Below are 25,323 nucleotides of genomic sequence, written 5' to 3'. Positions count from 1 at the left end.
GTAAGGCCTTTGACAAGGTCCCTCATGGTAGACTAGTACAAAAGGTGAAGTCACACGGGATCAGGGGTGAGCTGGCAAGGTGGATACAGAACTGGCTAGGCCATAGAAGGCAGAGAGTAGCAATGGAAGGATGCTTTTCTAATTGGAGGGCTGTGACCAGTGGTGTTCCACAGGGATCAGTGCTGGGGCCTTTGCTCTTTGTAGTATACATAAATGATTTGGAGGAAAATGTAACTGGTCTGATTAGTAAGTTTGCAGACGACACAAAGGTTGGTGGAATTGCGGATAGCGATGAGGACTGTCGGAGGACACAGCAGGATTTAGATTGTTTGGAGACTTGGGCGGAGAGATGGCAGATGGAGTTTAATCTGGACAAATGTGAGGTAATGCATTTTGGAAGGTCTAATGCAGGTAGGGAATATACGGTGAATGGTAGAACCCTCAAGAGTATTGAAAGTCAAAGAGATCTAGGAGTACAGGTCCACAGGTCACTGAAAGGGGCAACACAGGTGGAGAAGGTAGTCAAGAAGGCATACGGCATGCTTGCCTTCATTGGCTGGGGCATTGAGTATAAGAATTGGCAAGTCGTGTTGCAGCTGTATAGAACCTTAGTTAGGCCACACTTGGAATATAGTGTTCAATTCTGGTCGCCACACTACCAGAAGGATGTGGAGGCTTTAGAGAGGGTGCAGAAGAGATTTACCAGAATGTTGCCTGGTATGGAGGGCATTAGCTATGAGGAGCGGTTGAATAAACTTGGTTTGTTCTCACTGGAACGAAGGAGGTTGAGGGGAGACCTGATAGAGGTATACAAAATTATGAGGGGCATAGACAGAGTGGATAGTCAGAGGCTTTTCCCCAGGGTAGATGGGTCAATTACTAGGGGGCATAGGTTTAAGGTGAGAGGGGCAAGGTTTAGAGTAGATGTACGAGGCAAGTTTTTTACGCAGAGGGTAGTGGGTGCCTGGAACTCGCTACCGGAGGAGGTGGTGGAAGCAGGGACGATGGTGACATTTAAGGGGCATCTTGACAAATACATGAATAGGATGGGAATAGAGGGATACGGACCCAGGAAGTGTAGAAGACTGTAGTTTAGTCGGGCAGCATGGTCGGCACGGGCTTGGAGGGCCGAAGGGCCTGTTCCTGTGCTGTACATTTCTTTGTTCTTTGTTCTTGTTCTTTGAATCGTATTGGCTGAAAAATAGACATTTGTGGGGCTGGGGACCTCCGGAGGAGACTGAAATGAATCATCCACTCGGCACTTCTTGCTGAAGATTGTTGCGAATGCTTCAGCCTTGTATTTGTGCAGAACTCCGCCATTGAGGATGGGGATATTTGTGGCGTCTTCTCCTCCAGTAAGTTGTTTAATTGTCTGCCACCATTCAGTGCTGGATGTGGCAGCACTGTGGAACATGGATCTGATGTGTTTGTTGTGGAATCACACAGCTATTACTTGTTGCTTATACTGTTTGGCACACAGTTTGGATCAACACCTCATTTTTAGGTATGCCTGGTTTGCTCGTGGCATGCTGTCCTTCACTCTTCATTCATAGAATCATATCATAGAATTTACAGTGCAGTAGGAGGCCATTTGGCCATTCGAGTCTGCACCAGCTCTTGAAAAAAGCACCCCACTTAAGCCCACGCCTCCACCCTATCCCCATAACCCAGTACCCCACTTAATCCTTTTTGGACACTAAGGGCAATTTATCATGGCCAATCCACCTAACCTGCACATCTTTGAACCGTGGGAGAAAACCAGAGCACCCGGTTGAAATCTACGCAGACACGGGGAGAACGTGCAGACTCCACACAGACAGTCACCCAAGCCGGGAATCAAACTTGGGACCCTGGAGCTGTGAAGCAACTGTGCCAACCACGCTGCTACGGTGCTGCTCAAACCCATTGAACCAGGGTTGACCTCCTGGCTTGGTGGTCCTGGTAGAGTGGGAGATATGCCAGACCATGACGTTGCAGATTGTGATTAAGTACAATTCTGTGCTGCTGATGGCCTACAGCACCTCATGGATGACCAGTCTTGAGTTGGATGGATGGAGGGATTTGTTTATTGTCATGTGCACTGAGGTACAATGAAAAGTATTTTTCTGCGAGCAGCTCAAACAGATCATGTAGTAAAAGGAAAAAAAAATGCATAATCGGGCAACACAAGGTTCACAATGTAAATACATAGACACCGGCATCGGGTGAAGCATACAGGAGTGCAGTAATAATCAGGTCAGTCCATAGAGGGTCGTGTAGGAGTCTGGTAACAGCGGGGAAGAAGCTGTTTTTGAGTCTGTTCGTGCGTGTTCTCAGACTTTTGTATCTCTTGCCCGATGGAAGAAATTGGAAGAGTGAGCCGGGTGGGAGGGGTCTTTGATTCAACTGCCCGCTTTCCCCAGGCAGCGGGAGGTGTAGATAGAGTCAGTGGATGGGAGGTAGGTTCGTGTGATGGTCTTGGCTGTGTTCACGACTCTCTGAAGTTTCTTGCAGTCTTGGGCCGAGCAGCTGCCATACCAGGCTGTGATGCAGCCAGATAGGATGCTTTCTATGGTGCATCTGTAAAAGTTGATAAGAATCAGTGTGGACATGCCAAATTTCCTTAGTTTCCTGAGGAAGTTTAGGCGCTGTTGTGCCTTCTTGGTGGCAGCGTCGACATGGGTGGACCAGGACACATTTTTGGTGATGTGCACCCCGAGGAATTTGAAAATGTTAACCATCTCCACCTTGGCCTCGTTGCTGCTGACAGGGGTGTGTACAGCAATTTGCATCCTGAAGTCAATGACCAGCTCTTTAGTTTTGCTGGCATTGAGGGATAGATTGTTGCCATTGCACCAATCCACCAGGTTCTCTATCTCCCTCCTTTATTCTGACTCTAGTTGCTAGAGCTGTTCGAATTCTATACCATTTAGCACGGTGAGAGTGTCACACAACACAACGGAGGGTGTCCTCAATGTGAAGATGGGACTTTGTCTCCACAAGGGCTGTGAGGTGGTCACTTCTGGCAATACTGTCATGGACAGCTGCACCTGCAGAAGGCAGATTGGTGAGGCTGAGGTCAAGTATGTTTTTCCCTCTTGTTGGTTCCCTCACCACCTGCTGCAATCTCAATGTAGCAGCTATGTCCTTTAGGACTCTGCCAGCTCAGTCTATGGTGGTACTACCGACCCACTCTTGGAGATGGACATTGAAGCCCCCCACCCACAGTATATTCTGTGCCCTTGCCATCCCCAGTGCTTCCTCCAAGTGGTGTTCAACATGGAGGAGTACTGATTCACCAGCTGATGGTGGCCAGTATGTGGTAATCACCAGGATATTTCCTTGCCCACGTTTAACCTGAGACTTTATGGGGTCCAGAGTCGATGTTGAGGACTTCCAGGGCAACTGCCTCCCGACTGTATATCACTGTGCCGCCACCTCTGCTGGGTCTGTCTTGCTGGTGAGACACGAATACCCAGGAATGGGGATAGTGGTTCCTGGGACATTGTCTGTAAGGTATGACTCTGTGAATATGGCTATGTCAGACTGTTGCTTGACTAGTCTGTGAGACAGCTCTCCTGACTTTGGCACAAGCCCCCGATGTTAGTAAGGAGGATCTTACAGGGTCGACAAGGCTTGGTTTGCCCTCGTTTCCGGTCCTTGGTCAATGCCAGGTGGTCCATCCGGTTTCATTCCTTCATTGTGTCATTGTAGCTTTTGAATACAACTGAGTGACTTGATAAGCCATTTCAGAGGGTATTTAAGAGTCACATGTAGGTCAGACCAGGTAAGGATGGCAGATTTCCTTTCCTAAAGAACATTAGTGAACCAGATGGGTTTTTACGACAAGCGACAATTCCAGATATTTTATTCAGTTTAAATTCTCCCACCTGCCATGGTATTTGAACCCGGGTCCCCAGATTATTACCCTTGTTCTATGGATTACTATCCAGTGACAATACCAGTGGGCCACCTCTTCCCCCTCTTTGGATAGGGTCTTCTGCTTTGGAAAGGGGTCAGGGACGGGGAGGGGTGGTGACAGCTGCTGTGTTAGCTAAAGGGACAAAGCGGTTAGGAGTGCAGGAATATGTGCTCCTGTAATTGTCCAACAGGTTTGAGGTTCTCTCAGTTTTTTTGGATGAAACAGGGGGCTGCAGGGTGGATGACCTGACTGGCCATGGTATTGTGGTATATGAAGTCATTCAAGAACACATAAAAATGTAATAGTGGACAGTATAGTGAGGGGGATGACACTGTCCTCTGCATCAAAGAGCCAGAGTTCAGGTGGCTGTGTTTCCTGCCTGTATCGAACAACATTTATTGCCGGAAATGTGCCCCAACGAGCTTCTGGCCATTCCAGGCTCGCTCGTTGTCGGATTCACCATGCTCTTGCCCCAGCTGCTCGCCGCTAGCAAGAGGCAGCTGTTTTTAAACGCTCCCTCACCATAGTCAACACAGACAAAATAAGAATGGCAGCGTGCACACCAGCCCCTCGCTTCAGCGATGCTGACCTGGACAGGCTGTTGGATGCGGTGGATGCATGACGGGCCATTGTTGCTAACTTTTGCCTTAGTTTAATTGCTCTGTTTTATCACCTTTGCTCTTGAGTCGCCAGGTATCTTTCTGATACCGCCACGTGGTTCAAGTCCGAGTAATGATCAATAATCCAATACACCGATGAGTAAGATTTAAATCAAAGCACATTTATTATACACAGTAATCACTACTCATGCATAAATTCTACGTCTAAGCTACTTCTACAACTAACAGGCCTCTTCTTAACTTGGATCTGGCCCACCAGGTCAGGGAAACGAATGGCCTTTCGTTCGGGTTCTGAGCCTGCGGGATTCGAAGTTGGTACAGATTGGTAGCTAGGAGCGCCTATCTTGTAGCAAGCATTGAAGTAAGACTTACTGGATATCGGCGGCGGCTGAACCGGTCACTGTCAAGGGTTGGTTCGCGTTGCTGAGTGACCCGGTCAAAAAGAACGATTTGAACTTGGGCTTGATTCTTATAGTCCCCAGGGGCTTCCCGCCTTTCGGGGCAGACCCTGTACCTGGTTCCAAGTGATTGGACTTTGTCCCAATCACTTGGTTTGATTTTCTCCAATGCTGGAGCGGTTCCCTGATCGATGGGCGGTCCTGAGGTGGTCGTTCACCTCCCATTGTGTAGGCTTCTGCTGGCGCCAAAGAGTCTGGATTTGCTTTATGTGTCTAAATGTTGCTTATTGTTCCTGGGGATTGCTCATTAGTATGCAGATGGCTGGTTTTTTGTTATGCTGATGGTTGCTGGTATCGATCTTGTCTGGCCTTTCCAGAGGTAAATAAACACTCAACCTGCAGCTGCTCGTTTGTGCCCTGTTGGCTGACTTTCCCATCAGCCTTTGCCGTTCGCCATTTTAAATCGGGAGTTAGCCAATCTAAATCGTGAGTTAGCCATTTTAACTGGCTACACCATCCTGTTCCCCGAAGGGGTCAGAGGCCAAGCAGCAGGGCCAGCAATGCTACCTGGGAGGCAGTGGCAGCTGCAGTGTGAGTGCAGGCAGCTTGTACTGGAAGACTGCCATCCAGTGTTGAAAGAAAACCAATGACATCCAATGAACTGCAAGGGTAAGTCACCACCTCTCTCCCGACATCAGTTCCGCCTGCCACTCCTCAAATTTGCACCGCCACCCCCTCCCCCCCTCCCCCCCCCTCTACAATATGCTGGCTGACACCTTGCATGCTCTTCATGGGATAGAATAGAATCCCTACAGCGCAGAAGGAGGCCATTTGGCACATCTGAAAGAGCAGCCTTGAGATTCAGAGGGGGATGACAGCAACACTCCAGCAAGTCTATAGCCGATTGGAGGAGTCCCAAAGGCTACGGGCACAGGAGATGGCACAAGGCCAACAATGCTAGGGTGACAACCACCGTGAAAAGCCTTGTGCACGACGTCTGCGCTATGAGTGGTGGTGTCCAAGGTGTGGCGCAGTTAGTGATAGCCATGGCTGAGCACTTCAACAGCATGTCCCAGTCACCGAAGGACGTGTCCCAGATGCAGGTGAACATTGCTGAGGCACATGCAGAGCATGTCCCAGTCACTGAGGAGCATCGCTGAGGGCGTTGATACCATGGTGCAGACAACGGGGGGAGCCTCCAGGACCCGATGCGCCAGAAAACCCAGAGCCTCAGGAGCTCACCCCAGCTCCATCCCATGGAGTCCCTCAGGGCCCAGCGAGCTCCATCAGGGAGAAGGAAACATTGGAGGCCAACCCGGGCCTTCCACCAGGGAAATGGGTGTGGCCTCCAGTTCTTCTTAATCCCCCCGCCGCCCCCCCCCCCCCCCCTCCTGACGCCAGTGCTTCCCATGGGCAGTGGGCAGAATAGGTTGTAACGGCGATGCTAGTGACACTGGCAAGTCGGCCGGGGCAGTCCAATTCCAGGTCCTCCAGAGGACATACGCCAAGGGGATCAAAGGCCACAGGGTGTGGAAAGCAGCAGACTGCCTTCACATCTGATGTGCATCCTGGGGACAGATCTAGAAATAGCACTAGACCGCAGGATATTGAGGAGCGCTGAGTGGGCACTGGGGGCACTGAAGGGGTTCACTATCTGTAGCTAGGGGAAATGGAAATGTCCATTGGGTAGACTATTGAAACATGTTACAGCTGATACTTATGAGGCCTCTGTCACTTTAATTTTCACAGCGGGCCTGCCTACAGCCCCACCCTTTGTTGCCCTCCACAACACCCCTCCCGCCCCGGGCCCTGCGTGACCACAGACATGAAAGAATTCAGCCCCCTGACCAAGCCCAAACCCCCTGGGATGTTCCCCACCTGCCCTACTGAGCACTGTGGTACCAACTCCAGTGCCCTTGAGCTGCATTTCTACAAATGGAGATGGGTACACACCTCCTCAGGTCCCCTCAACAGTCATTGCACCAGCTTCATGTTTTTGAAAAGCAGCACTGAAAAACACCAGCAGAGGGCAGTAGAGCAGAGCTGCTGATTGGCCGTTGCAGGGGAAATTTGCATAAGTCCGTGTGCTCACCCTAACTTGGAGGAAATTTGCATACGTCCGTGTGCTCACCCTAACTTGGAGGCGTACCTGAACAAGAGACCCTAGCTGTTCAAGTGAAGGCAAACATCCAGCAGAGGGCAGTAGAGCGGAGCTGCTGATTGGCCGTTGCAGGGGAAATTTGCATACGTCCGTGTGCTCACCCTAACTTGGAGGCGTACCTGAACAAGAGACCCTAGCTGTTCAAGTGAAGGCAAGCATCCAGCAGAGGGCAGTAGAGCGGAGCTGCTGATTGGCCGTTGCAGGGGAAACTTGCATACGTCCGTGTGCTCACCCTAACTTGGAGGCGTACCTGAACAAGAGACCCTAGCTGTTCAAGTGAAGGCAAGCATCCAGCAGAGGGCAGTAGAGCGGAGATGCTGACTGGCCGTTGCAGGGGAAATTTGCATACGTCCGTGTGCTCACCCTAACTTGGAGGTGGTTTGTGGAGGAGCTCTTGTCAAGTGACACTTAAACCTGAAACACTTCTTCAGTGTTTCCCTCCCTACCCCCTCCTCTAACCAAAGAAAACAACTGCTGTAAGGATCAAGAGGAAGGCTCGAGGGCAGGTAGAAGTGGAAAGTTGAACCGTGAAGTCACAGCCTGCAGGTAAGGGATTGGCTGGTGACTCGTAAGTAGTTTTTATTTATTTTCCCTCAGGTGTTATCGTGCAGGGTGCAGAGGTTGCTGAGTGAGTGCTTGCTGAGAAGGGGAGTGAATAACAGGTAAGCTCTTTCTTTCTTTTTTTTTATCTAGAGGGGATGACAGGGAAGGTAGTGCAATGTTCCTCCTGCAGAATGTTTGAGGTGAGGGACGCTGTCAGTGTCCCTGCTGATTTCATTTGTGGGAAGTGCACCCATCTCCAGCTTCTCAGAAACCGCGTTAGGGAACTGGAGCTGGAGTTGGATGAACTTCGGATCATTCGGGAGGCAGAGGTGGTCATAGATAGAAGCTTCAGGGATGTTGTTACTCCGAAGAATAAAGATAGACGGGTGACGGTGAGAGGCACTGGGAGGAATCAGTCAGTACAGGGATCCCCTGTGGCCGTTCCCCTTAGTAACAAGTATACCGCTTTGGATACTGTTGTGGGGGGGACTTACCAGGGTTAAGCCATGGGGTACAGGTCTCTGGCACAGAGTCTGTCACTATTGCTCAGAAGGGAAGGGGGGAGAGGAGTAGAGCATGAGTCATTGGAGACTCCATAGTTAGGGGGATAGATAGGAGATTCTGTGGGAACGAGAGAGACTCACGGTTGGTGTGTTGCCTCCCAGGTGCCAGGGTGCGTGATGTCTCGGATCGTGTTTTCGGGATCCTTAAGGGGGAGGGGGAGCAGCCCCAAGTCGTGGTCCACATAGGTACCAACGACATAGGTAGGAAAAGGAATGGGGATGTAAGGCAGGAATTCAGGGAGCTAGGGTGGAAACTTAGATCTCGGACAAACAGAGTTATTGTCTCTGGGTTGTTACCCGTGCCACGTGATAGCGAGACGAGGAATAGGGAGAGAGAGGAGTTGAACACGTGGCTACAGGGATGGTGCAGGAGGGAGGGTTTCAGATTTCTGGATAATTGGGGCTCATTCTGGGGTCGGTGGGACCTCTACAAACGAGATGGTCTGCACCTAGACCAGAGGGGTACCAATATTCTGGGGGGGGGAATTTGCTAATGCTCTTCGGGAGGGTTTAAACTAGTTCAGCAGGGGCTTGGGAACCTGAATTGTAGCTCGAGTATAAAGGAGGTTGAGAGTAGTGAGGTCATGAGTGGCGTTTCAAAGTTGCAGGAAGGTGGGTTAAAGTGTGTCTTCTTCAATGCCAGGAGCATCCGGAATAAAGTGGGTGAACTTGCGGCATGGGTTGGTACCTGGGACTTCGATGTTGTGGTCATTTCGGAGACATGGATAGAGCAGGGACAGGAATGGTTGTTGCAGGTGCCGGGATTTAGATATTTCAGTAAGCTCAGGGAAGGTGGTAAAAGAGGGGGAGGGGTGGCATTGTTAGTCAAGGACAGTATTACGGTGGCAGAAAGGACGTTTGATGAGGACTCATCTACTGAGGTAGTATGGGCTGAGGTTAGAAACAGGAAAGGAGAGGTCACCCTGTTAGGGGTTTACTATCGGCCTCCGAAAAGTTCCAGAGATGTAGAGGAAAGGATTGCAAAGATGATTCTGGATAGGAGCGAAAGCAACAGGGTAGTTGTTATTGGGGACTTTAACTTTCCAAATATTGACTGGAAACGCTATAGTTCGAGTACTTTAGATGGGTCCGTTTTTGTCCAATGTGTGCAGGAGGGTTTCCTGACACAGTATGTAGATAGGCCAACGAGAGGCGAGGCCATATTGGATTTGGTACTAGGTAATGGACCAGGACAGGTGTTAGATTTGGAGGTAGGTGAGCACTTTGGTGATAGTGACCACAATTTGATTACGTTTACTTTAGTGATGGAATGGGATAGATATATACCGCAGGGCAAGAGTTATATCTGGGGGAAAGGCAATTATGATGCGATGAGGCATGACTTAGGACACATCGGATGGAGAGGAAAACTGCAGGGGATGGGCACAATGGAAATGTGGAGCTTGTTCAAGGAACAGCTACTGCGTGTCCTTGATAAGTATGTACCTGTCAGGGAGGAAGTGGTTGAGTGAGGGAACCGTGGTTTACTAAAGCAGTCGAAACACTTGTCAAGAGGAAGAAGGAGACTTATGTAAAGATGAGACATGAAGGTTCAGTTAGGGCGCTCGAGAGTTACAAGTTAGCTGGGAAGTACCTAAAGAGAGAGCTAAGAAGAGCCAGGAGGGGACATGAGAAGTCTTTGGCAGGTAGGATCAAGGATAATCCTAAAGCTTTCTATAGGTATGTCAGGAATAAAAGAATGACTAGGGTAAGAGTAGGGCCAGTCAAGGACAGTAGTGGGAAGTTGTGCTTGGAGTCCGAGGAGATAGGAGAGGTGCTAAATGAATATTTTTCGTCAGGATTCACACAGGAAAAAGACAATGTTGTCGAGGAGAATACTGAGATTCAGGCTACTAGACTAGAAGGGCTTGAGGTTCATAAGGAGGAGGTGTTAGCAATTCTGGAAAGTGTGAAAATAGATGTCACCTGGGCCGGATGGGATTTATCCTAGGATTCTCTGGGAAGCTAGGGAGGAGATTGCTGAGACTTTGGCCTTGATCTTTAAGTCATCTTTGTCTACAGGAATAGTGCCAGAAGACTGGAAGATAGCAAATGTTGTCCCCTTGTTCAAGAAGGGGAGTAGAGATAACCCCGGTAAATATAGACCAGTGAGCCTTACTTCTGTTGTGGGCAAAACCTTGGAAAGGTTTATAAGAGGTAGGATGTATAATCATCTGGAAAGGAATAATTTGATTAGAGATAGTCAACACGGTTTTGTGAAGGGTAGGTCGTGCCTCACAAACCTTATAGAGTTCTTTGAGAAGATGACCAAACAGATGGATGAGGGTAAAGCAGTTGATGTGGTGTATATGGATTTCAGTAAAGTGTTTGATAAGGTTACCCATGGTAGGCTACTGCAGAAAATACGGAGGCATGGGATTCAGGGTGATTTAGCAGTTTGGATCAGAAATTGGCTAGCTGGAAGAAGACAAAGGGTGGTGGTTGATGGGAAATGTTCAGACTGGAGTCCAGTTACTAGTGATGTACCACAAGGAACTGTTTTGGGGCCACTGTTCTTTGTCATTTTTATAAATGACCTGGAGGAGGGCGTAGAAGGATGGGTGAGTAAATTTGCAGATGACACTAAAGTCGGTGGAGTTGTGGACAGTGCGGACGGATGTTACAAGTTACAGAGGGACATAGATAAGCTGCAGCGCTGAGCTGAGAGGTGGCAAATGGAGTTTAATGCAGAAAAGTGTGAGGTGATTCATTTTGGAAGGAATAACAGGAAGACTGAGTACTGGGCTAATGGTAAGATTCTTGGCACTGTGGATGAGCAGAGAGATCTCGGTGTCCATGTACATAGATCCTTGAAAGTTGCCACCCAGGTTGAGAGGGTTGTTAAGAAGGCGTACGGTGTGTTAGCTTTTATTGGCAGAGGGATTGAGTTTAGGAGCCATGAGGTCATGTTGCAGCTATACAACACTCTGGTGCGGCCGCATTTGGAGTATTGCGTGCAATTCTGGTCGCCGCATTATAGGAAGGATGTGGAAGCATTGGAAAGGGTGCAAAGGAGATTTACCAGAATGTTGCCTGGTATGGAGGGAAGATCGTATGAGGAAAGGCTGAGGGACTTGAGGCTGTTTTCGTTAGAGAGAAGAAGGTTAAGAGGTGACTTAATTGAGGCATACAAGATGATCAGAGGATTGGATAGGGTGGACAGTGAGAGCCTTTTTCCTCGGATGGTGATGTCTAGCACGAGGGGACATAGCTTTAAATTGAGGGGAGATAGATATAAGACAGATGTCAGAGGTGGGTTCTTTACTCAGAGAGTAGTAAGGGCGTGGAATGCCCTGCCTGCAACAGTAGTGGACTCGCCAACGCTAAGGACATTCAAATGGTCATTGGATGGACATATGGACAACAAGGGAATAGTGTAGATGGGCTTTAGAGTGGTTTCACAGGTCGGCGCAATATCGAAGGCCGAAGGGCCTGTCCTGCGCTGTAATGTTCTATGTTCTGTGTTCTAGCACTAAACGACACCAGCGTGAGTTCTCACAGGGGAACAGATTAGATCCCAGGAGACCGTTAGATTTGACTTCAATCTCGCTAATGAGATTGAAATGAATGCAAATTGCAGTTTAGGATTTTTTTTCCCATCTTTGGGCGAGATCCGGAACCCGTCATCGGGAGTGGGTTTGATGGCATCTCGATTTTGACATTTCCTGCTATATAACTGGCTCACCCAAATCCATGCCGGGTGCAATGTGGCCGTTAGATTGCGGCCATTTGCTTCTTCTGACAGAAGGCCCTTGTGCATAAATCACAAAAAGCTAGCATGCAAGTTCAGCAGGTAATCGGGAAGGCAAATTGAATGTTGGCCTTTATTTCACAGGGAATGGAGTATAAAAGTAGGGAAGTCTTGCTAAAACTATGCAAGGCACTAGTTAGGCCACATCTGGAATACTGTGAAATGTTTTGTTCCCCTTATCTAAGGAAAGAAATACTGGCATTGGAGGCAGTCCAGAGAGGGTTCACTAGGTTGATCCCAGGTATGGAGAGGTTTTCTTTCAAGGAAAAGTTGATTAGATTGGGCCTATACTCATTGAAGATTAGAAAAATAAGAGGTGACCTTATTGAGACATCTAGGATTCTCAGGGGGCTTGACAGGGAACACGCTGAGAGGTTGTTTCCCCTGTGGGAGATTCTAGGACCAGAGGACATAATCTCAGAATAAGAGGATGTCCATTTAAGGCAGAAATGAGGAGAACTTTATTCTTTCGGAGGGTAGTGAATCTGTTGAACTCTTTACCACGGAAGGTTGTAGAGGTTGGTCTGTTAAGTACGTTCAAGGCTGAGATTGATGTTTTAATCAGTAAGGGAATCAAGGGTTATGGAGATTAGACAGGCAAATGGGAGCATCATATCCAATTAGTCATGACCTCATTGAATGGCGGAACAGAATCGATGGGCCGAATGGCCTACTTCTGCTCCTACCTCTTATGGTCTTATGGGATCTATCGACATTATTTTCAGAAATCATCCATTTTAAACAGATGATGTTGGTTGCCAAAATAATCTAATAGACACCGTTTTAGTCACTAACCATAATTGTACCAATAAAAATAACAAACATTTTTAGCCAATTATATTTAATGAACCCATCTTTTTCAAACACGGCAGTTTAATTTATCGTTGGGTTCTTTGATTAACATTTCCTGTTTCTACAAAGTTCGTGATGTCTCTCTTCAGAATTTTCTTTAAAATGAAACAATTATGTGTCTCTTGGCTCATCTGTTGTCCGGGCAACATTATGTATTCAGCAAACAATCGCTGGATTTATTATTTTGATCTAAAACCACATTTATTTGTTTAATTAAGGGACAATGATGCTTTTGTACTGCGTTACGTCAAAAAAAGCAGTGATGTTATCTATTTCCAGTGATTCATGAGTCATTCAATACATCAAACTTAGAAAACTGGTTCTATTCAACGTTCGAAAATGAAGCATTTTTTTAAAAATCAATTAACCCCAATTTATTTCAATGTTAGTATATTCTAAGTGTGAGGAATGATATTATTCTGCTTGAGAAGTTCAAGACAAAAAGGAAACAACATCTTACCTCCCTCAATAAAGCTCTGCTTGAAATGTGGGTCTACATTCTAGTGTGTAATTAGCATGCAAACATTTAACGTGCTAATTTTACAATAAATATAATCTAAAAATAACCATTACTAAAGAGTGTATCAGCAGCAATTTCCATCAACTGCACATCAAATGTAAAAACAAGCAAGTTGCTATTGAAGTTGTTCCGCCTTTCTAGGAGTTATGAATGGAAAGACTTGATATCAAAACATATGGAGCAGCATGAATTCTCTGTACCTGAATGAGACCTACATGCAAAATTCACCAGAAAGGCTACACCTCTCCATTTGAGTGTAAGTGAGGTTTTAATGGTGTGATAAGACTTAAAAATGTGCTTTTAATAATGTGAGGTTACACTCCATACGATGTTAATCATTAATGGCAACATAAAAATAGAAATCAAATTAAATTTTTTCTTTCAGTATCTTTTATCTCTTGCTCTCGATTCCATCTTTATTGAGGGAATTTAAGGGTTAATTTCAACATAAAGTCTCATCTTTCTTTAATTTAGTTATTAACTAAAAGTTGCTGTTTGGGTTGAAAGAAGGTGGGCCGGATTCTCCGTTCCGGAGACTAAGTGTTAACGCCAGGACAGGATTTGTGGATTTCTACAACAGCAAAACAGCACCTGGACCGATTCAGTAACCGTTAAGGGGCCAGCACCGGCGCCACATGGAACACGACTGATTCCAATGAAACGCTGTGTCTGATTCATTGGGTCTGTGATTGACACTCGGGAAGCTGACAAGCTGCAACTGCATATACACACTTTACTCGCCACACACTCATCCCAGCCAACAAGATGGCACTGATAGTGCGAGAGGGCACCCATCCCGTTGATGGGTCGGCTGGGGCCAGAGGTCACATAGGGGGATGGACTGAGGGAACATCCATATGACCCGTGGTGCTAAGTTCACAGTGGGCAGTCAGAGGCGTGCGCAGCTGCAAGGCTGCCTTGAAGGCTGCGCCAAAAATGTTGCGTGCCCATCCACCCCGACTCCACAGTCCTCCTCCTGGCCACCCCCCGCTACTGTCCCCGGCCTTGGCAGAAGCCCCCAGACCAGCGGCACAACTGTTAGCGCACTTTGGCAATGTTGGACACTTTCTGTATCCCCTCTCTCCCCCTCAACAGCAATGGTGCCTATTTCACGATTTTAGAAAGCACCTCGCCATAGGGAAATCCCCCCAGTGGAGACGGAGAATCGTGGATGCCCCGGAGAATACCGGGTCAGGCCCACTAATAATATGCAAATGGTGCACTGATGTCGCTTTCGAGGCACTGAAGAATTACAAATTTGGTGTAAACCCGGTTCCTGCCTCGATTTCGCCGTCAAAACCGATTCTCCACCCAATCGCCTTTCCCAATTGTGGCAGCGGTCGACGGAGAATCCCGCCCGAAGAGTTTTAGGCCATCTTTAAAACAGGCTGTGCTTGCAGCTACAACTAGTTAATTAGATAACTGGCTTAAACAGGTATTCAGAGGCTAGATTCAGAGAGTATGAAAGCAGGCCATCATACAGTATTAACTTTGTCTGCACTGGAGCGCTGCTTTATGCTACAGTAGAGTGCTTAAGTTGGAGTTTGGGAGGAGAGAATGAGGTGATGCTTTGTGTTCCATGAGTATAAACGGGTAAGTATTTACTACTTACATTGCCTATAGTTTATAAGGTTTTATTTTGTAGTTCATCGTTTGTAAGGGCTAAATTCTGTAACAACGCGGATCAGGGAAGAAGGGCCCTAGCGTAATTCCAAAAGGTTTAATTTAATTTAAAGGAGTAAGTCATGGCAGGAGAGCCCAAAGCTGTGGTGTGCTCCTCCTGCTCTATGTGGGAAGCTGGGAACATTTCCAGTGCCATGATCCAGCATGTGTGCACAACGTGTTTCTAGCAACAGCACATGGAAGCCTGGGTTTCAAAGCTGTGGCAGCAGAAGGGGAGAGTGTTGTGGATAGCACATATAGAGAGGTGGTCACACCTCCATTGGTATTTGGCGGCAAGGTAGCACAGAGGGTAGCACTGTTGCTTCACAGCGGCAGGGTTCCGGGTTTGATTCCGGTTTGGGTCACTGTCTGTGAGGAGTCTGCACGTTCTCCCTGTGTCTGGGTGGGTTTCCTCTGGGTGCTCTGGTTTCTTCCCACAAGTCCAGAAAAACATGCTGTTGGGTAATTTGGACATTCTGAATTCTCCCTCAGTGTACGCGAACAGGTGCCGGAATGTGGCAACTAGGGGCTTTTCACAGTAACTTCATTGCAGTGTTAATGCAAGCCTGATTGTGACAATAAAGATTATTATTATTATTTTAGCAGCAGTGGGGAGATGTCGGCTAGCCCACCCGCCCTTGGAAAAATTGAGGCCGTTAAGTGGCCATTTACAAGTCACTGAAATGCCTCTTGAAATGAAATGAAAATCGCCTATTGTCACAAGTAGGCTTCAAATGAAGTTACTGTGAAAAGCCCCTAGTCGCCACATTCCGGCGCCTGTTCGGGGAGGTTGGTACATCTGTTACAGGAATTGAACCCACGCTGCTGGCCTGCCTTGGTCTGCTTTCAAAGCCAGCGATTTAGCCCTGTGCTAAACAGCCCCTGCTGGTATTTTACTAGCAGCAAGAGGTGTCAACGCCATGTGGCTAGGCTGCCAGGTAACACCTGATGTCACTCTCTTGCCAATTAATCAGCATTCTCTTCTCATGCAGTATAAATTGCTGTTCTCTTTACTATCGGTATTTGTGCAATTTTCCTCATGAGAGCACAATGGAAAGCTTTGGCAGCATATCTCTTTTTTTCAGCAATTTGTATGTTATTCTAGAAATTAGTTTCTAGAATGTTATTCTGGAAATGATAATTTCTCTGAGACGATGCAACAGTTTATCTGGTTCTCTACAGTGATATGATATAAGGTCAGTCAGACCGATAATTCCAATAACTGGCAGGTGGTTGGAGAAAGTAGAGAAGACTCAGTCAGGAAGAAAATAAATCAACAGGGGCATTCCTTTATCCTTCTCTGTCCCAACTTATGGTTTTGACAGAGGTCTCATCTTCCTCGAGCAAGAAGGTTGATCCTGCATCCATCGGCTGTTTTTCAGGCACCACATGACCAACTAAGGCCTCAAATAGCAAGCTGGAAGTGAACTGACTGCCATGAAAGGCAACGATAATTAAGAAGCATCTTTTACTCGCGTTTGCTTACCATAAATACACTTTTTTCACTTCTTGGGGTTAAGATCTGTCCCAGAATTCCAGGAAGTTTGTTTACATACAAACCTGGATTACAACTCATTTGTGGACAAAGATCATGGGTGGAATCTTACCAAAAAATGGCAAAATGTTAGTTCTGGTGAAAAAAAGGTGCTCATCCTGGTTTCTCACAACATTATGAGCACCTTAGCCAAGAAAGTGTGGGTGTGGTTTACAGCATCACTCTGCTCCCCTTATGGAGCATGGATCCGACTCCAAACATATTGTGGCACAATCAGTAAAGGACGTGCCAACCAGCGCCTCAGTCTAACGGCCCCCAACACACTCCACAGAGGTCTCGATGGCTCTGCACCCCCCCCACCACCCCACTGACATTCATTGCTGGCAAACTGCACCCCCCCCCCCCCCCCCCCCCCCCCACTTGACATTCATCGCCGGCATCATTCCCCCCCTCAATGTCTGGTCTCCCCCTGCCTATCACACATATACGCACCCCCCCCCCCCCCCCCCCCCCGCTGGAGGCTACACTTACGTATGCGGCCTGGAGGGACCCCCCCGACTGCCTCACACCCAGCCAAACCTGTTGTAAATGCTGGCGGCACCCGGTGAATAGTCCGTGAGGGGGAAGGTCTGGACCCAGTGCTCACTAAAGACATGATAATGTATTAATATGAGGTAACTGGGCTCCTACGGCACAATTTTCACAACTCCACCAGGACGGGGGGTTACAAAACCCAATCACACCAGAGAAATCGCTTTTCTTGACTCTCTCCGGATTTTGAGCTGGTCCTGAGTTTCTTACGGGCTGGGAGTGTGGCCTCATAATCGCCCCCTATGGGTCCCACATTGCTCTGCATTTGGTAGTACATAAAGCAAGTATTTATTTATTTTTCTTCTTTTAGTCTCATCTTTAATTGCAAATCAGGGAGGAAAGTTCAGGAAGACTTTTTTTTAATCTCACTTTGAATTCAAATGCCTGTTCTCACAAGATAGTCAGCAAGTCCACCTAACGAGGAAACTCTGACTTTTGAAATGACCTTTTTGCTGCATTATCAAGACATAAAAGAGGGAATTTTAACTTCCCAGGCACAGACAGCAGGATGCAGGGAACTGCAGGGAGGTCTGACTCACTTTAATTGCTGGATCTCATTAAAATTCCAATGGTCAAATGCCTGCTGAAAGTGAGCATTCAGAGGCAGACAACCGGCTTGTGACCTAGGTAAATCTGGAGGCTGCCAGGCCAGTCAGCAGGTAGGGGGCTTCATGTAGCAGGAGATTCATTGTAACAGCTGAAAATGGATTGCCACGAAAATAAGCATTTTGGGACTTCATGTAGCAGGAGATTCATTGTAACAGCAAAAAATGGATTGCCACGAAAATAAGCATTTTCAATCACAATGCCAATCCCAAGGTGATTAACGATATTTTAAATGACTGAAAATGAATTTTCAAAACATAAAGAGCCATTTGCTCGTAATATTGGGCGGAGTGGTTTGTTTCTCAGTAAATTCAAATCAATTGCATTCAAAAGCTATTATTACCTTAGTGCCCAAAAGAAACAGCTTAACTTTAAAATCTCCTCAAAAGCCTGCAAACGAGCACAATTAGCAAAACCCCCCAGCAGTGTTTAATTCACCTTGGTGAATGACCTGCTTTGTGGGCGGTTACAGTTTCTAGCATAATGATTTTTTAAACCAATGCAAAATACAGCAGAAACTAGGCTTGCCCTGAAATACTTTGCAATAATAAATCCTGCAAGATCTCTTTTGCAAGAGATACTTTGTCCCCCATTGAATCTGGAGCAGTGAAACTCAGACTTTAAACTAATTGAATCAATTCCATTCATTGTCTTGGGTGTATAAAGTTTCATTCAGACACTTAATTTTATTCACCTCCACCTAGTGGGTATGGACTTTTTAAGATGACATCAAAAATACTTTGGTGAGAGAACGGATCTCATGTTTTGAGTCTGGATGACTCCTTGTCAAAGTCATCCAGACTCAAAACATTCGCTCCCTTCTCGATCCACACATGCTGTCAGACCTGTTAAGATTGTCCAGCATTTTCTGTTTTTGTTTCTGATTCCAGCATCTGCAGTAATTTGCTTTTACATAAATATTTTGATCATGGTAGGTACATAGCAGAATAACCCTAAAAGTGATTTAAATTAGCATTTATGGTTATTAAAGCTGATAAAAATGAAGATATGGGGCTTGTGTTTTGACTTGCTTTGATAAAAATGTTTGCTCTTATGTTCACAGCTCTAGTAATTTCTGCTGAGTGCTGTGTCAATCCTCATCTCCTTTCCATTACCAGGCTGAGAAGGAAGCAAGAGGAAAACGCAGGATTTCACATTACTGTCTATGGGATCCATAGAATCCCCACAGTGCAGAAGAAGGCCATTTGGCCCATCAAATCTGTACCGACCCTCTGAAAGGGCACCTTATCTAGTCCCACTCCCTAGCCCCACAACCCTGCGCATTAGTCGTGGCTAATCCACCTAACCTGCACATATTGGAACACTAAGAGGCAATTTAGCTGAGCCAATCCACTTAACCTACACACCTTTGAATTGTGGGAGGTAACCAGAGCACTCGGAGGAAACCCACGCAGACATATAGATCCATAGAAGATAGGAGCAGGAGGAGGCCTTTTGGCCCTTTGAGTCTGATCCACCATTTATCACGATCATGGCTGATCATCCAACTCAATAGCCTAATCCTGCTTTCTCCCCATAGCCTTTGATCCCATTCTCCCCAAGTGCTATATCCAGCCGCCTCTTGAATATATTCGATGTTTTAGCATCAACTACTTCCTGTGGTAATGAATTCCACAGGCTCACCACTCTTTGTGTGAAGAAATGTCTCCTCATCTCTGTCCGAAATGGTTTGCCCTGAATCCTCAGACTGTGACCCCTGGTTCTGGACACACCCAATAACAACTTCCCTGCATCTACCTGTCTACTCCTGTTAGAATTTTATAAGTCTCTATGAGATCCCCCCTCATTCTTTTGAACTCCAGCGAGAACAATCCCAACCTAGTCAATCTCTCCTCACATGACAGTCCCGCCATCCCTGGAATCAGTCTGGTAAACATGGTTCAGTCTGGACACCCGGAGAATGTGCAAACGCCACCCAGTCACCCGTGACCGGAATTGAACCAAGGTCTCTGGCACTGTGAGACAGCAGTGCCAACCACTCTACCACCGTGCCACCCCTTTGGAACAATAAGTTCTGGCATACCACGTAAAGTCAATTTTGCATTCATCCATTTAAAAAATACATATTGTATTAGACATTCGAACATTACAGCGCAGTACAGGCCCTTCGGCCCTCGATGTTACGCCGACCTGTGAAACCAATCTAAAGCCCATCTACACTATTCCATTATCAGCCATGTGTTTATCCAATGACCATTTAAATGCCCTTAATGTTGGCGAGTCCATTACTGTTGCAGGCAGGGCATTCCACGTCCCTACTACTCTCTGAGTAAAGAACCTACTTCTGACATCTGTCCTATATCTATCTCCCCTCAATTTAAAGCTATGTCCCCTCGTGCTACCTATCACCATCCGAGGAAAAAGGCTGTCACTGTCCACCCTATCTAATCCTCTGATCATTTTGTATGCCTCTATTAAGTCACCTCTTAACCTTCTTCTCTCTAACAAAAACAGCCTCAAGTCCCTCCGCCTTTCCTCATAAGATCTTCCCTCCATACCAGGCAACATCCTGGTAAATCTCCTCAGCATCCTTTCCAATGCTTCCACATCCTTCCTCTAATGCGGCATGAAAGCATGAAAATTTTGCTCATCGCAATCAGAGGAATTCCATCACATGGCATTTCTGAGATTTATAATGAGTGGTGTGAATTTTGACACTGATACTGTAGAATCTGCCAAAGTAGCACATCTGGACCAAGCAGGTAGAAAACAAAGGTTTGGTTTATTTACAATATACAAGAATCTCCACTCCCCAGATAATCTCCCTCCCCGACCTGAACCCAGGTCAGGTTGTTGATACTAGTGAGCTTGTCCTTGTCGAGGAAACCCCGCCCCCATTCCTGGGGAAGTTCGTACTCTATGGGGCTCACAAGGAATCTGATAGTTCTTATGCTGTGACCTCTGTGTGGGTTATAACAGATACATTCTCAGAATTGTCGTCTATTTGTATGATGTGTTAAAAATAGAAAGCTGTATTCAGTTTTGGATTACTTACAATCTGATTTAAGGAATTCAGAAAAATTCACAACTCAGGCCTTGAACACAGTTGTCCTCATGAAAAAATAAATTTCAAGCATACATTAAATTACCTGTGGTGATCAATTTGCCTATATTATGCCGATTTTTTTGCTTTTGGTCTTGTGGAAACCCTGGGCTGGATTCTCCGGTCGGCGACTCCGAAATCGCATTTGGCGATCGGCCGGAGAATCCAAGCTTACGACAGAATCGGGAGTGGCACCGCTTTCACGATACTCCGCCCCCTCCAAAGTGGCATACTCTAGGAGTACGCCGCGCCACATATCAAAGGCCTCAGGACATTGCCCGACCCCAATGCTCTGCCCCCGACCGACCGAGTCCCCACGGCGTGGGTCTCTCATGGTCTCATCCGTCGGGAACTCAGCGTGGCACTGCGGACTCAGTCCAGCACCGCCACAGTCATGTGAGGGCCGATCCGCGGGCAGGGGTGACATTATTCGGGGGGTGGTCTGGGGTGCGCAAGCCGGCCAAATGGGGGCACTATTTCGCGGGCCGGGTCCGCAGGCTGTCTCCGCCATGTAGCACAGTGCAGTCGCTGCAGGCCGCCGCCGTGCGCATGCGCGGCCACGGACCCGGCAATTTTCCGGGACATATCGCCAGCTGCCATCCTGCTAGCCCCCAGCAAAACGGGGAATCGGTGGCCATTTTGAGCCATTTCTTATGGCATAAAATGCCACCGTTCCCACACTGGCGTGGGGACATAGCCCCAGAATCGGAGAATCCAGCCTCTATTTTTATGATGCATAGCAGTCTGTACCTGTTGTATTGCGATTTGTTGTGCCATACAAAAATTATGGAAGCAAATATGAAGTATGTTTTCAGATGTTACACATTGAAATGGGTGATTGATGGGTGAGTGTTGAATACAAGACGTTATATGCATATATAGATCTGCAGAGAGTCATTAAATCTTGTGCTGAATTTTGTATTGAAAAGCCAACAAGTATATGAAAATAATTCTCTTGGTGTTTTCTTCTTATCCACTTTTCTTAATATTAATAGCTGTGTAATGATACTTAAGTTCTATCAAATTTTCCACTGTAAATAACATTTATCTGCGATTGAATTACAATTAAAACAGAAAATCTAGGCAATCCCAGTTATTGACATTTGCGTTTGTTTCTACTTTCTCAAATGGCTTAATAACCATTAAGCAGCTGCAAAAGTAAACAGCACCGGTAATGGTCGAATTCCACATCAATAAAGCATAACAGATGTGACGTAAGCTCCTTTAACATGGGACTGAAGTAGCGACACAGTGTCAGGCACGAGTAAGCCCTGCACCCCACTGCAGAGAGCCTCATGTGCACCCTCCGCTCCCGACACAGGGCAGCTGACAGCCTTCGGATAGTCGCCCTCTGGGCCCGAATCCTTCACCACACTGAGTGCGGTGGGTGACACGGACCCACCAACCAACCCAGGGCCTGCCTTGATCCCTCCACCGGGATCATCGACAGGCGGAATCTCCACAGGCTCCTCCCGGGGTCCCGGGCCAGCGGGAGACGGTGGTGCAGATGCCTGCTCCGCCCCCACCACCTGGTCACCGGAAGGCCCAGAAAATAACTCCGGAAACAGGTCCGGGATGGTGGCAGAGGCGCCCGAAGACAGCGGTTGGGACAGAGGGTCTTCCAAACTGTAACTCGCTAAGTACCTAAGAAGCAGGGGGTTATCGCTGATTCCCTCCCCTGAGTAATTGAACAAGTCCAGGATGGTAAGTTGCATTGGGTGGAATGGCCCCGCACCCCCTCTGAGGGACTCCCGGAATCTGGCACATCATAATGGAAGGTTCTTTTGTTTTTCTGCCTCCGTAGGTAGGTCAGGCAGTGTCCTATTGGGGCCCCCCTCCACCAACACCCCGACTCCCTCCCTCCCCACCACCCTCCTTTCCCCTCTCTCCCCACCACACCCCTTCCCTTCCCTGCTGTTGGTACAGAGGCGAGGGTATCTGGTCTCTCCAGCGCAAAGTTTGGTGCTTGCACCACTTGTTTTTTGTAGAAATGTGTTGTGAATTGTTTTAATAATCAGAGTATCAACCCCCCCGTATATTGGTACTGAGGGGAGGGTACCCTATTTCTCCAACACAAAATGAGTGTTTGTACCATTTGGCCTTGTATATATCTTTTACTGTTTTAATAAGATATGGGACTGAAGTAGCAGCATGATATTTTGTATTCAATGAGAGAGGGGTAACAGGATCGAGCCTTTATTGAAGACCAAGCAATTTATTTGGTAATGCTCTTTCCTGGCATTGATATTACGATCCATGTGGGGGATCACAATCCAAAATAGCCAAATTTACCAAACAAACCCCAAATGAGGAAATTAACAAGATTTCCCATTTCCCTTTTTGTATCGTCTATTTTAACATGAAGCAAAATCAATGTACATAAAACATGAATTAACAGGCAAATCACAGTCAGTATGACCTATCATAGAATAGAATCCATATGAGACCATAAGACAGAGGAGCAGAATTAGGCCACTCGGCCCATTCAATCATGGCTGATATTTTTCTCATCCCCATTTTCCTGCCTTTTCCTCATAACCCTTGCTCCCCTTATTAATCAAGAGCCTATCTATCTCTATCTTAAAGACACTCAGTGATTTGGCCTCCACAGCCTTCTGTGGCAAAGGGTGCCACAGATTCACCACTCTCTGGCCGAAGGAATTCCTCCTCATCTCTGTTTTAAAGAGATTGTGTCCTCTCGTTCTAGGTTTTCCTTCAAGTGGAAACATCCCTACAGTGCAGAAGTTAGCCATTCAGCCCATTGAATCTGAAAGAGCACTCCACATACACCACCATATCTCAATAACCCCTTAATATAACCCACACATGTTTGGGCACTAAGGGGCAATTCTAGCATGCCTAATCCATCTAACCTGCACACCTTTGGATCGTGGGAGAAATCCGGAGCACCCGATGGAAACTCACACAGACACGGGGAGAATGTGCAAACTCCAAACAGACAGCCTCCCAAGGCTGGAATTGAACCCGGGTTCATGGTGCTGTGATGCAGCAGTGCTAACCACTGTGCCACCTATCAAATCCAAATGGAATAACAGTTGCAACAAACACTAGCTCAGGAGATTTCAAGAACTTATATCAGCCCCCCCAAAAATGTAGAACGACATGCAAATTCAGAGTCTTTCCTGTTATATATGTTAAACATTTGCTTCCTACCAAGATGATCCTGTACTCGATGTTCATTCACACCCAAAGTCTCCAATTAAAGCAAATTGTTTATTGAGTAACGTTAACAAATAAACTGTGAGTTCATTCTCTCACCAACAACTAAGCTAGAGATTAAATTAACAAGATTAAATATATATTAACTATGATTAACAACACCTGCACTCTGAGCTATCTCTCTCTACCTCTGGTTACTATTTTCTCCAAACACGAAGAGGCAGGAACTCGGCTTGAGTCTGTCTATTATACCTATCTCTAGTGCTGCCATCTAGTGGTTACCTACCTGTTACTTCTGCATATTAACCTTTTATATACATACAGATATGCAGATCACTACATCCATCCCCCTTTTTTTTACTGTACTGGTAAAGAAAATTGTACAACACAATAAGATAAATAATGATATGTATATCTGAACAAGCATGACGATAGTGATCACTATACATAGTCAAGGATCATTTATGAGTATCATGCAAGAGTCCAATCTTTATAAATTGAGTCGGTTAGGTGTCTTTCTTCTTCTGTTTCATAGAATTTTTCATAGAATTTACAGTGCAGAAGGAAGCCATTCGGCCCATCGCGTATGCACCGGCTCTTAGAAAGAGCACCCTACCCAAGGTCAACACCGCCACCCTATCCCCATAACCCAATAACCCCACCCAACACTAAGGGCAATTTTGGACACTAAGGACAATTTAGCATGGCCAATCCACTTAACCCGCACATCTTTGGACTGTGGGAGGAAACCGGAGCACCCGGAGGAAACCCACACACACACGGGGAGGATGTGCAGACTCCGCACAGACAGTGACCCAAGCCAGAATCGAACCTGGGACCCTGGAGCTGTGAAGCAATTGTGCTATCCACAAGGCTACCGTGCTGCCCCTTCTTAACTGTTGAAGTGGTGATGTGGATATTTTTACATCTTTGTGAACGTCATCTGTCTTTTTGCTGTGATGGAAATTTTGTTGAATAAGTGACTCATTCCGATTTAATGTAGCAAAAATTGGCGGTTGAAGTTGAATCTTCAGTAGATCTCGGCGGTTGTGTCGAAAAATCGCACCCTCAGCAGATTTGATGATGTAGGATCGCGGTGCTGCTTGCCTGAGTACAGTGGCTGGAGCACACCATCCTCCCTCTGGATTCCTTAGTCTGACAGTGTTATCTTTTGTCAGTGGTTAGAGTTTGATCATGTGTTGATCATAGTATTGCCTCTGTTTAGAACGTTGTTCCTTGATTTTGTTGAGAACACATTAGTGATCAGGATCCTTAAATTGTATTTCTGGTAAAGTTGTTCTGATGTCTCTGTTAAAAAGCATCTGAGCTCGTGATAGTCTGAACTTAAAAGGAGTTGCTCGGTATGATAACAAAGCCAAACGTATGTCAGATTGTGAATCATTCGCTTTACTGATA

At 46.7% G+C, this 25,323-nt stretch overlaps 1 long non-coding RNA gene across 1 annotated transcript in view; it reads left to right on the top strand.

Moving 5' to 3' along the window:
- Window positions 1-20,772, top strand: part of LOC140388188 (uncharacterized) — a 133,969-nt gene extending 113,197 nt beyond the window's left edge. Inside the window, exons 2-3 of the long non-coding RNA XR_011934121.1 lie at window positions 13,451-13,565; window positions 18,727-20,772. This is a non-coding gene — a long non-coding RNA (uncharacterized lncRNA). The remainder of the gene's footprint in view (window positions 1-13,450; window positions 13,566-18,726) is intronic.
- The last annotated feature ends 4,551 nt before the right edge of the window (window positions 20,773-25,323 follow it).

Source organism: Scyliorhinus torazame, chromosome 2 (assembly GCF_047496885.1).
Source record: "Scyliorhinus torazame isolate Kashiwa2021f chromosome 2, sScyTor2.1, whole genome shotgun sequence".
Classification (NCBI taxonomy): Eukaryota; Metazoa; Chordata; class Chondrichthyes; order Carcharhiniformes; family Scyliorhinidae; genus Scyliorhinus; species Scyliorhinus torazame.
Note: the sequence above shows the minus strand (reverse complement) of the source record. Positions and strands in the feature narration are given on the sequence as shown.